Source organism: Arachis hypogaea, chromosome 12, assembly GCF_003086295.3.
Source record: "Arachis hypogaea cultivar Tifrunner chromosome 12, arahy.Tifrunner.gnm2.J5K5, whole genome shotgun sequence".
NCBI classification, from domain to species: Eukaryota; Viridiplantae; Streptophyta; class Magnoliopsida; order Fabales; family Fabaceae; genus Arachis; species Arachis hypogaea.
Window position 1 is genome coordinate 28,125,254 of NC_092047.1, and position 13,480 is coordinate 28,138,733.

A 13,480-nucleotide genomic window follows, 5' to 3' on the forward strand; every position below is an offset into this window, starting at 1 on the left:
AACCTTGACAATCATGTCTTCAATTACTCCTGATGGTATTTTAATAGACCCATCAGCAAGTTGAAGGCATATGCGGGTTGGTTTGACTTCATCAGTCAAACAAAGCTTCTTTATTAAAGAAGCAGGTATTAGGTTGATGCTTACCCCAAGGTCACATAGAGCTGTCCTTGTACAAGCATCACCTAGAGTGCATGGTATCATAAAGCTTCCAAGATCCTTAAGCTTCTCTAGCAAGCTATTTTGAATGATTGCACTGCATTCCTCAGTGAGGAGGACTGTTTGTATCTCTCTCGAACCCTTCTTATGACTTAGAATGTCCTTCATGAACTCTGCATAAGAAGGTATCTATTCAAGAGCTTCTGCAAAATGGATCTTTATCTCTAATGTTCTGAGATACTCCGCCAAGCGGGCAAACTGGTTATCCCTTTTCTCTTGACAGAGTTTCTGAGGAAATGGCATCTTAGCCTTGTATTCATCAACCTTGGTTGATGAAGGCCGAATGCCATGTGAGTTGGAAGGGGGGCTTACTAGCTTGCTTAGGAGGGTTGTTATCAATGAACAACTGACCTCCCTTGCATGGGCGTTCAACGCCCATGCTGCTGTCCCCTTGGGCATTTGGACGCCCATTCTCTCCCTTTTTCTTGGCATTCAATGCCAGTAGGGTTATCCTCTATGGGCTTTTTGTTTTTATTATACTGAGGTTGGATTTTTAAAGTTTTCCCGCTCCTCAGTTGGATAGCCTGACATTCATCTGTTATCTGCTTAGATAACTGCTGCCTTGTTTGACTCAAATGGGCTTCTATATTCCTATTAGAAGCTTGAGTTTCTCACAGAGCCTCTTGCAGTTCCAGCATTTGCTGAGTCAATGGGCCATCCTGCTCTGGAGGGTTAGGTTCAGCAGCTACTGCCTTAACCTCTCCTTTTGTAGAGGTCTCAGGAGATGAGTACAGATGCTGATTAGTGGCAACTGTCTTAATAAGCTCTTGAGCCTCTCCTATAGTCATGTATATAGAACCACCAGCAGAGTGGTCCAAGGCCATTCTAGCCATGTCTGAAAGTCCATAGTAGAAGATGTCTAACTATACCCATTCTGGAAACATTTCAATGGGACATTTTCTTAGCATCCTCTTATACCTCTCATAGGCATCATAAAGAGATTCACCATCTCTTTGTTTGAAACCTTGGATGTCCAGTCTCAGCTGGATCACCTTTCTAGGGGGAAGTATTGGTTTAAAAACTTGTCCACTAACTGTTTCTAAGTTTTTAAACTAGCTTTAGGCTGGTTATCCAACCAACTTTTTGCTTGATCCTTTAAAGCAGAAGGAAAGAGCAATAACCTGTAGACCTCTTGGTCTACTCCCTCACTATGTACTGTGTCAGTAATCCTTAAGAAATCTGCAAGAAATTCTGTAGGTTCTTCCTGAGGAAGCCCAGAATACTAGCAGTTCTGCTGCACTAGAGTAATAAGTTGAGGGTTTAATTCAAAGCTACTAGCTCTAATTTGAGGTATGCTGATGCTTCTTCCATAGAAGTCAGCATTGGGACTTGTATAAGATCCTAGAGTTCTCTTGAGTTCCTTATTCTCACTTGGATTCATGATTAAGAAAGGTAGAAGATGAAGAAGGAAGAAGATAGAAGGAGTAGAAAAAGAGATAAAAGTAGAAAAGATAAATAATAATTAATTTTTTATTTAAACCGAAAATAAAAAAAGAAATTAAAATTTAATTCCAAAATTTCGAAAATATAAGAGAGAGAAGAAGACGAGAATTTTAAAAAATTAGAAGAGAGAAGAAGTTAGTTAGGAAATTTTGAAAAAGAAGAGAGAGAAAGAAGTGATTAAGTAAGAAAAGATTTGAATTTTGAAAATAAGATAGAAGATAAGATAAGATAAGAAAAGGTTTGAAATCAAAATTTAATAAGAAATTAAAAAGATTTGAAAAAGATTTAATTTTAAAATTTAAAAAGAAAAGGTAAGATAGAAAAGATAAGAAAGTTAAGAAAAGATAAGTTTTTAAATTAAAAAGATTTGAATTTAAAATTTGAAACAAGATAAGATGAAGATTTGAACAAGATTTGAATTTCGAAAAGGTTTAATTTTTTAAAATTGAAATTTGAATTTTATATTTTGGATTTTGAAATTTCGTAAGTTGAAATTTTAAATTTGAAATAAGATAAGATAAGATTTTGAAAAAGATATGATTTTTTATTTTGAAAAGATTTAATTTTTTTGAATTTTAAAATTAAGATAAGATAATATAAAAAATTTTTAAACTAAAGTCTGAATTTTTAACTTAAAATAAAAATAAAAAAGATTTTTTATTTTTGAATTTAACGATGAAAGAGAAAAACAAGTAACAGACACAAGACTTAAAATTTTTAGATCTAGCACCCTTTAATTTCAAAAATTTTTGGAGGAAAATACAAAGGGACACCAAACTTAAAAATTTTAAGATCAAAACACAAAAAAGACTCAAGAACACTTTGAAGACTCACAAGAACACAAAGAACAAAATTCAAAGACTCAAAGAACACAAAAACATAAAAAGAATACCAAACTTAAAATTTTTAGAAAACTAACAAGAAATTTTCGAAAAATAAAAAGAAAAACACAAGAAAACACCAAACTTAAAGATTTAAAACAAGATTTAACTAAAGAAAATATTTTTGAAAATTTTTAGAAAGAAAGACTCCAAGAACACAAAAAATTCAACAAGAACATAAGACTCAAACTAAGAACAAAAATTAAACAAATAAAATAAAAATTATTTTTGAAAAGCTTTTAATAATTCGAAAATTTGAAGAAGAAGAAAATCAAAATAAAGGACTCTAATCAAAGTTATACTCTTGCAAAAATCAAAGACTCAATAAGAACATAAATTGAAGAAAGAAAAAAAAATATTTTCGAAAAGATTTTTAATTTTTCGAAAAAATAAGAAGAAGAAAATAAAAATAGAGGACTCAAAACTCAATTAAAAATGATCAAGAAATAAAGTACTTGATCTAGGGAGCAAGACAATTCGGCAGTTTGTCCAAACTCAACAATCCCCGGCAACGGCACCAAAAACTTGGTGCACGAATTCCCATACTTTTGTACAACTGTACCAGCAAGTGCACTGGGTCATCCAAGTAATACCTAAGCAAGTCAGGGTCGATCCCACGAGGATTGTTTTCTTGAAGCAAGCTATGGTTATCTTGCAGGTCTTAGTCAGGCAGATTAGAAGGTTGATTATGTTTGAATGCAGTTTGATTTTGAATTTGAATGGAATCAGTAAAAGAAATATGAGAGAAGGATATAAGGTATTGAAATTAGTAGAATGGTTATAATTGAGGATTGGAGTCGCTTAGCCTTTTTGAACTAACTCTGGTATTACTGTCTTCTCTGCTTGTGAGTGATTTCTTCAATGGCAGGCTGTATGTGATTGACACTAGTTTGAGCAACTGTCAATACTCCTCCAGATCTGAACCCTAGGTTTAGTGCGGATCCATTATAATTGAGGGTGAAGCTTCTTAGGATTCTAGCCTCTATCACAGAGACCCTAATCTCCCCATAAATCGGCTGAACTGATGTCTCGAGAAGTCTCCAGCGAAATCGTGGATTAGCCGTCTGAGAGACGTATATTCAAGCTGGTGGTTCATCATTGTCCGATGAAAGAAGCACTCTGAACCCATGTAGAATGTGATAACCTTATGCCAGTTCAACGCATTCATATTGATGAAGAACGAATATACATCTTTGAATTGATCAAACACGGATCGAAGAGAAACAGTAATACTTTTATTAATTCATAGGTTTCAGCAGGGCTCCTCCCCTCAACCTAGGAGGTTTAGAAACTCATGCTGAAGAGAAAATACAATGGAAAAATGTGAATGGTGTATGATATGTGAAAAGTGATGTAAAATACACTTTAAATACTAAACAGATGACTAGTAAGGATAAAGTAATCTATTTAGTGCTAAAATCCACTTTTGGGCCCACTTGGTGAGTGTTTGGGCTTAGCTTTGATGAGATCCACGTGCTATGAGGCTCCTTGGGGCGTGGAGCACTAGCTAAGGGGGTCCTCTCTGGGCCTTTGAACGTTGGGCTCTACTCTTTGGGCACTGGATGCCTGGAAGGGGCAGGAAGCTGGCGTTGGATACCAGTTTTGGGCCTTCTAATCCAAAGCAAGGTATGCACTATTATATATTATTGGAAAGCTCTGAGTCAGCTTTCCATAGCCATTGAGAGAGCTCCATTTGGACTTCTGTAACTCCAGAAAAGCTCTTCCAAATGCAGACAAGTCAGATTTGGACAGTATCTGCAGTGCTTTCTCTGTCTCTGAATCAGGCTTTTGCTCCAACTCTTCAATTTCAGCCAAAAAATACCTGAAATTGCCCAAAAACACAAAGACTCATAGTAGAATAAAAAAATGTGGATTTAACACTAAAACCTATAAAAACTTAATAAAAACTAAATAAAACTACTAAAAACTATATGAAAGTGATGTCAAAAAGCGTATAAAATATCCGTTCATCAATAATTTGTTTGTTGTGTATTAGGTCAAATTAATTTGATTCTTAAGAATGGGAGAAATTTGTATTCTAAGTGGGTTTTGGCTGATGAGATATTATACCTTACTAGCGGAGAGGTAAATTAATTATACTATATAGTGTATTCTAATAAGTGTTATATTATTTAGAGATTGATTAGATAATATATAAATTAATGTTAAATTTAAATTATTTATATTAAAACTAATTTACAGAATATTTATTTGATAATTTGTATAATTCTATATAATTATTCAACTAAAAGTAATATAAATTAAAATATAGTTTATTAGTTAAAAAAATTAAATTCATATATTTTTAAAAAAGACATAGGTCATTTATATTAGAGTTGTACAAAATTACATCTTCATTTGTTATTTCTATTTGTTTTAATTGTCATACTTTATCTTCTTATATGGTTTTTTTGCCTTGTAAATAATAAAAAAAAAATTTAAAAAAAATTAATAAGAATGAGAAACACTAAAAATATAATATATTAATTTTATAATCATGATATATTTAAATATACCTAGTAAGAAGATATGTCAAATTTGAATTTACTTTGGTTTAAAAAAATAAATGAGAATAAAAAATACCAAAAATATCATATAAAATTATAAATTAATTTTATAAGCATGATATATTTAAATGTATTTAGTAAAAAAAAAATGTCAAATTTAAACTTAGTTGAAAGAGTAAGATAGATATACTATTAACATATATAAATTGTAGAATTTTAATATTTGTAACTGAAATTTTTATAATTATTATTATGATACTTTTAATGTATATTTATTGTATTTAATTAGTATTTTATTTTTTAATAAATAATAATAAATAAGAGTTTTTTCTTTTAAATTTTCTAAAAATTTTTGCTAAAAGATGATTGGTTAGTTTCTAAGTTTTGCCAAATCATCAAAGTTACTGATGTGACATCATTAAAAGATAAACATATGACTTAAACTTATTGTATAAGAAGTTAGTATCAACTTTTATATAATAAAAATAGATAGATAGATAAATGGTGTGTCACCATTGCTTTCTACTACCATTTGTGCTAGATAAGCTTTTATAAGATTCATTTAACATTTAACTAACTTAAATTGGTCGAGTAGTTAGCTCCGCAAAAAATTAATCCTTGACCTGTTGGGTTAGTTAAGGAATACGTAAACAATCAAAAAACATTCATTTAACTTTAAAAACTATAATATATCTCTTGAGCTTTGCATTTTTCTTACTTTGAATATTACTATATTAGTCATGTGTTGATGTTGTTAACAGAAAATTAATAATTATTTGCGTGATATAGTTGCATGCTGAAAACAAAATATATATAAAGTATTGATATTAATTTCCTATGAAACAATTAAAATATTTTATATTAAATTGACAAATGAATTGACAAAATACCAGTAATCTTTAAATACAAATAAATTTCTTTAGTTCTTGCCAAAGAAAGGCAACAAAAAACAAGAACCCTACTTTCAAATTCAGATTTTGGCATACAGGATTTTACAACCAAGAGTTGTTTCATGATGAGCACTATATATATTCATCAAACCATAATCAAAGAAATTGAATACACGAATTAACAAAAGAATATACGGTGGATTACTATCATATTCACCACTACTTCAAAGACTTCATATGATACAAATATCTCTAACATGGAATCTTAGAGGTGAACCACTCCATGACCGAAAATGGAGTCTTGATCAAAGCCAGAGCAAACTCAACTATGAGGGTCACACAAAGGCAACATGGGCATATGCATGTCAAAATCAACCTGAAAACAATTCAATTTCATCAACCTCTGAAAAGAAACAACCCTCTACCAAAAAATATCCATTTACGTTTATAAGCTACACACCAATCATTTATATATTCAACGCAATTCATATTTTAAGCGAATCTAATAATTGGATAATTAGTAAGTAATTAGTTATTTGGGTATTATTCATGGAATAATATTAAAAGGGAAGCATTGAATCAATGCTAAGGTTGTCTCTGTGGATTGAGAGCACGAATTGAGAGCGGGGAGAGAGAGTAGGAGGAAGAGTTAGCTTAATGGGGAAGTTGCAGAGGGAACGGCGGCTGGATAGGAAGCGAGCGAGGATGGCGGCAGTGTAGGATGAGAGGTTGGAGAAGCAGTTCATGACACAGCTGCAGGGTTAGTTGAAAATGATGGCGCAACAACTTGTCTTCTCTGGTGACAACCTTCAACTGTGATAATTCCAGCAAACCCAACAGAGTCAAGAACATCAGAAGCAAGCGCAGGGTTGTTACAGAGCAAATAAGGTTCAGAGGTGGTGATTATGGTAGCTAGGCACGATTAACTCACCATGAATTCCGGCAGCGACCAGGAATTCCAGCGGCGGCAGAGGAACAACTCCTCCTCTGTGCGTCACTTCCTCACACGCGTTGCTTCCTTCCTTTTTGCCGTAGCATCAACGGCGACCTCCTCTCCCTGTTTGGTTCCACCCAACGACGGTGGCGGCTTCCATCAACGGCAGCGGCGGCAAGGCGCGGCGACGGCGGCAACGAAGACGAGCTCCTCTTCCTCGCGTCGCGTCTGTCTCCCTCAACACCTCTGCAAAGCAAATCTCTCTCTCCTCCGGCGCCTCAACGACAACGGCGATGGCGGTAAGGACCTAGCCGCGTCGTCCCCTCCTCTCTTCCCCTCTTCTCCCTCGAGCTCCCCCTTCTCCCTTCTCTGTTTCTCCTTTCTCCCTCACTCACGGAGTGTTGTGTGCGTGTGTTTAGGGATTTAGGATAGTAAATTGAGAAATTTGGGATATTAGATTTTTTATTAGAAATTTTTAGGATTAAGGGAAAATATATACCAGTAATATAATAATTTTATAAAATATTTGAAATAAAATAATAATTTAAAATTTAAATATAATATTGTGAAGATTATTTTTGGAACACATAAAATTTTATTTATTAATATATCATTGAGTTTAAATAATTATTTTTAATTTAAATTATAAAGTAAACATACTAATTATATTTTATAAAATACGGTTAAATTCAAAATATCAATTACCGAAATTAAATTATATGATCTTTCATTATTTTTTCATCATAACTTTAATTTTAATTTATATAAAATAATTAATTAAAATAAAAGTTGTATATAAATATTAATTGATTTAAATCTAAAGTATTTACAAAAATTCATTTAATCATTCCTAATAAATTAATCTCTAACTCTAAAAATTCAATTTAATAAATAAATTATAATTTATTCATAATAGAAATTTTTTAAATTTAATTATATAACATTTCTATTATTAAGTTATTAAATCATTTTTTATGTTATTAAGTTTTAAATTTTTTTTAATTTAAAATTAATAGTATTCAACTTAATTTTTTATTTATAAAATTAAATTTAAAATTTTAATATTTAAAATAAATCATATAAAATTATTATTAATTTTTAATTATTAAAATTTTTAAAAGATAAAATATTTAAATTATAAAAAATACATAAAAATCTTAATTAATTTAAACTCAAATGATTAAAATTGTGACCATAGACCCTTTTAGGTCATTCCCAAAACCGTAATCATATATCCTTTTAGGTCACCCTTTTGAAAAATCGTGACCATAGACACTTTTTGGTCACTTTAAAAAATTGTGACCATAGACCCCTTTAGGTCACCTTCAAAACCGTGACCATAGACCCTTTTAGGTCACCCTTCCAAAAAATCGTGACTATGGACATCTTTATGTCACCCCCAAAACTGTGACCAAAGACCTTTTTAGGCCACCCCCAATCCGTGACCATAGACCCCTTTAGGTCATCCCCTAAAACCGTAACCATAGACCCTTTTAGGTCACCCTTTTTTGAAAAACCGTGACCATAGCCCCTTTTTTTGTCATTGTAAAAAATCGTGACTATAGACCCTTTTAGTCCACCCTCCAAAACTGTGACCATAGACCCTTTTAGGCCACCCTCCAAAATCGTGACCATATACCCTTTTAGGCCACCCCCAAAACCGTGACCATAGATCCCTTTAGGTCACCCGTGACCATAGCCCCCTTTTTAGTCACTGTAAAAAACTGTGACCATAGACCCTTTTAGGTCACCCCCAAAACCGTGACTATAAACCCTTTTAGGCTACCCCCAAAATCGTGACCATAGACTCTTTTAGGCCACCTCCCAAAATCGTGACCATAGACCCCTTTTTGGTCACTGTAAAAAACTGTGACCATAGACCCCTTTAGGTCACTTCTCAAAATCGTGACTATAGACTCTTTTAGGCCACCTTTTTTAAAAAACCGTGACCATAGGTACTCTATGGTCACCCTTTCCAAAAAAATCGTGACCATAGCTTTTTGTTTTGGTCACCCTAAAAAATCGTGACCATAGAGGGTCTATGATCACGATTTTTTATCGTAACCAAAAAAACCGTGGCCAGACTCAAAATATTGTAGTGATTCTAAGAAACAATATCAAAATTAACAAAAAGTTAAGAACAAATTATACCTTCTATCTCTTGTTCATTATTTTTCTCTGCTAGGACACCTGAATCCATATATACCTAGCTACACTCAAATCAAGATCCCATATTTGAGCCGCGGTAGAAGGCCCCATTAAACCAATAGTTAAGAAGTTCCGTCAGTCAAAATTTGAGCAATAACAAGAAGTTTACAACTCTCTGGTTCTTAAGATTTGTTTTGATTGAAAATTATATAGTTAAAAATGATAAATTTAAACAAATTTTTACACATTTTTTTACCAAATAAAAAAGATACATTTTTTTAGTTTTGATCTGTGCTACTTCAATATATTATGAAAAAAATAAAATAGAACAACAATTTATTAAGACCAAAATTAAAAAATAACAAAAATATAAATCATATACATACCTTATTGAGACTAAAAATTTATTTAAATAAGAATCTTAAGAATAATTTAGAAAAAAAGAGTGGCTACTAAACCTAGCACAAAAATGATTAGTTTGGAGTTAGGACTATTTTACTATGTATTTTCATTGTAAATTTTGAGTCTCATTTCAAAAGTTACGTTCTCTTTCTCTCTCTCTCAGTTACTTATTATTCTTCGTATTCAATTATTCGTGCTCATTTCTTATTTTTTTTCTTTGTTTCTAATGGTGGTTACTCGAGTACTTATGCGCGTTTTCTTTAAATACTGAATTGAGATTTAATATTTAATTTAGTATTAAAATTTATGAGTTTTAATTTTTAAATTAATTTTTAAATTTTTAAATTTTTAATTTAAATTTTAAATATTTTTATTAATATTGTACTAACATAGTATACTAACATAAACCATCAGTGTTACATGTTAGAATATTTAATTATGTATAATAAAATAATAAAATGTCTCTTAGTAATATCTAGTATATTAACATGGCCTTCCAATTTAAAATTTTTTATGTATATAGTTCTCTAATTTTAGATTTATATACCTTTTATTAGATAATTAATTTATTAGAAATTTAAATTTAATTTTTATATATGTATGTTTGTGTATATAATTCTAATAGTTTTAAATTTAAATTATAAATATATTTATACTAAAATTTTATTTTTATATATTTTTTCTAGTGCAAAGAGATTGTATATATTTGCACAATTAAAAATATGTACAATGAAATTATTACAACTTATAACTAGTATAAAAATTTAAGGTAGTGCAATGGCCGAGTTTTTTATTGGTGTAGAATTGTATTAGGGATCATCTATAATTTCAAATCTCTTCACATTGGTTTTAGAGGTGTTTATCGAACATATTCAAGAACCAGTTCGATAGTATATGTTTTTTTCAGATAACATTGTCCTTATAGAATAAAGAAGGGAAGATTTAAATTAGAAGTTAGAGTTATGAAAATAAACTTTAGAGGAGTACAATTTAATTTACACATTAATATAAGTTTGATAGGGCGAGTGAGAAATTAGAGAAACTATCTTATTACATGTAAAGCGTTTTAAGTATCTTGAGTGTATTATACAGAATAATAGAGAGATTGAGAAAGATGTAAAATATCATAGGATACAAACGGACTAATCAAAATGGCAAAGTGCAACTAACTTTATACGTGACAAAAAAAAAGTATCTTTAAAACTTAAAAAGAAAAATTTTATTAGACCGATTATGTTATATGAAACAAATAGACAGTAAAGATGAGCATGAACAAAAAGAGATGTATAAATAGTTTTACAGTAAATATAATATATTATAAAAGGTAATAAAATTATTTAATTTATATAGTTGATCCCATATGATGAGATAAAACTTAATATTAAAAAAATATTGTTACGTATCAGACTTGCTTGCTAATTTAAGTTAAAATAAGAAAATATATGTGGAATTAGTTTCACTAAATAAACAGTAATCGCATCAAATAACACTTTATGTTTGAAACATAAAAAAAAATCGTGTTTGGTTCTCTTTTCCTTGGTTCTGTTATTCTCTATGTTTATTTGTTCGTTACTTTCGTGTTCCAACTTCCAACTACCTTATTGTTCTCTTCCTTTTCAAGATTCTAACACTATAAATAATAAATAACCATTCAGCCAATTTTCTTTCCCCTTTGGTATCTTCCTCTGCTTTTAAATTTACCCATTTTCCCCTCCCTTTATTGTTCTTCAATGGTTTTCAGTGACACAGTTGTACCATTGGTTTTTTTTCATGTAATGATGGTGATTCTCATCAACATGCACACTCTCGTTCTCTCAAGGGTAAGTTCTTAAAACATGATTTGCTTCATAAAAAGCTTCTGTCTTTAGTTTTTTTGTTGTTAGTTGAACTTGAATGCACTTGAATGCATGATATTTGTGACATTCGTGGATTGATTGGCTCATATGAATGTTCCATGGTATACAGGATTTTGCTGAAACATGTGCATTCTTGTAATCTCTCTAATATAGAATGGCCATGCATTGAATCATTCTATTATGCCATGTGTCGATCACATATCCATCTCACTTCCCTCCAATTTCTCCAATATATTATAAGTCTTTTTTATATCTTCAACTTTAATGCAAACAACAACTAACCCTATATATATAATGAATTCTTCAAATAGTTTTCAAAAACATTGAATTCAAAAGATCCCGCCACTGAAACTTGATATGATATGGCTATAAATATATGAACACCTTTCATTTGATTATAATCCATATACTCTTCTTATTACCATTCCTCTAAAATTCTTAAAACACAAATATCATTTTCTTTCAAGCTTTTTTTTCCTTTCAAACATGGCCAACTAATATAATATGTTGCAGGCTGTTAGTGCTAAAAAATTGGATTGATCATTTAATGTATGGGTGGCTAGACTCTGGATTGTTCCTCAAATAGAAGATCAAAATTCAATTTCCACTATGGAGATGGTCTTATGTGATTATGAGGTAACAAATTCTTTACAACTTTTTTAGAAGATGTTATTATTACCTTGAACTAATATGATTATCTATTTCAGGGTAACAGGATACAAGCTTTAGTACCCAGGTCATTATTAAAAGATTTCATCCATGTCATTAAGGAGGGTGAAATATATTGCATGAAGAATTTCATCGTCAGTTGTAATAACCTTTGGATTAAGAGCACACAACACTCACATAGATTAATATTTCTCCAAAGGACGACAGTTATGCATGTCTTTGAACCGACCTTCTCTTTTAAGCAATTTGATTTTACATCAATTGGCCAAATTTGTGAAGCCGACATGATTCATGAAAATCAACTCATTGGTTAGTATTCAATTGTGTTTTTCATGTTTCTTTTACATGTTAGACTAACAAATGATTTTATAGTACCACCATTTTAAAATTCAGCTACAATGTAAGTTAGAAAATATTATTAATATTCATAATTTTAATTGGACTATTTCCACATCAATGTAGGACGACAACTCCAATAACTATCCTAGCCACCTTGATGTAATATTGGACAAGAAGATGTTGTTCAAGATCAATATTAAAGCTAGCAATATCACTGGAACTGATGTGGTTTATAATGTTACAAGGATCTGTGATGACCATGATACTATAAAAAAGTTTACTCATGAGTTTGACGAAGATTCTGGATCAGTAAGATTTTTTGTACCATCAAATATTTTCTAGCATTGAGAGTCATGTTCACTTTATAAAAATGTCAATATTCTAACTATTCTATTCATTTATGTTATAGTTGGTGGATGATAGTTTAATTAACAATTCTTTTGGGCCTATTCATAGTCTTGGAGATAATCGTTCTATTTCTCTTTGCCAAGTAATGTACCTTTATCTTCATCATCAGCCACATTAATTTTAGATAAGAACACAAATCATAATTTATCTTTCTTTGGTGAAATAAAATAACTCAACATCTCTATTATCATGGTAGGAGTCAGTGAATGAAACCATTACCATCGATAGCCTTAGGTCATTTCATAAGAGACTTTCAAGTGAGGTTATACAACAAGTTGCTGTTGATCTTGACAAAGATAGATACCCGCAAGCATTGGCTACAAAGGTGTTAAAGAGGAAGAACAAGAAAATTAAGGACTAAAAATTGAATATGTTACTATGATATAGTATTATGACAACAGCCAGAGCTTTAATTTTTAAGATATTATTAGCACTACTTTATGTTTTAACTTGAAGGCATAGTTTATGATTTATTAGTAACTTCTTAATCATGCTAGACTATTATTAAGTTTAACATCAGATGTTTTATAAATTAACTGGCTGTTTATGTATTAACATCAAATATTAGTCTTTACCTATTATTATTTCTAAGTTTCTCATTAGTTTTAGTGGTCTTGTATCACCAAAAAAATAGAATTATTAAATCTTATCAAAGAATAATAAAATATTGTACAAAATTTAAAAAAGAATTTAAAGTATATATTTAACACTTTCAGACAAATATAAATGTAAATATTGATCACAATTGAAGCAATCCAAAAAAATTTAAATAGTTTCAAATATAAAA

General features: G+C 30.6%; 1 long non-coding RNA gene across 2 annotated transcripts; it reads right to left on the reverse strand.

Moving 5' to 3' along the window:
- Window positions 1-5,925: 5,925 nt before the first annotated feature.
- On the reverse strand, window positions 5,926-7,333 carry LOC140177009 (uncharacterized). 2 transcript variants are annotated; one of them, XR_011868436.1, is made up of 3 exons: window positions 6,869-7,333; window positions 6,592-6,750; window positions 5,926-6,313 (listed from the first exon to the last, which is right to left on the reverse strand). It is a non-coding gene; the product is annotated as an uncharacterized lncRNA (long non-coding RNA). The 2 variants fall into 2 exon arrangements; XR_011868435.1 differs by lacking the exon at window positions 5,926-6,313 and having other exon boundaries at window positions 6,455-6,750; window positions 6,869-7,108.
- Between the last annotated feature and the right edge of the window lie 6,147 nt (window positions 7,334-13,480).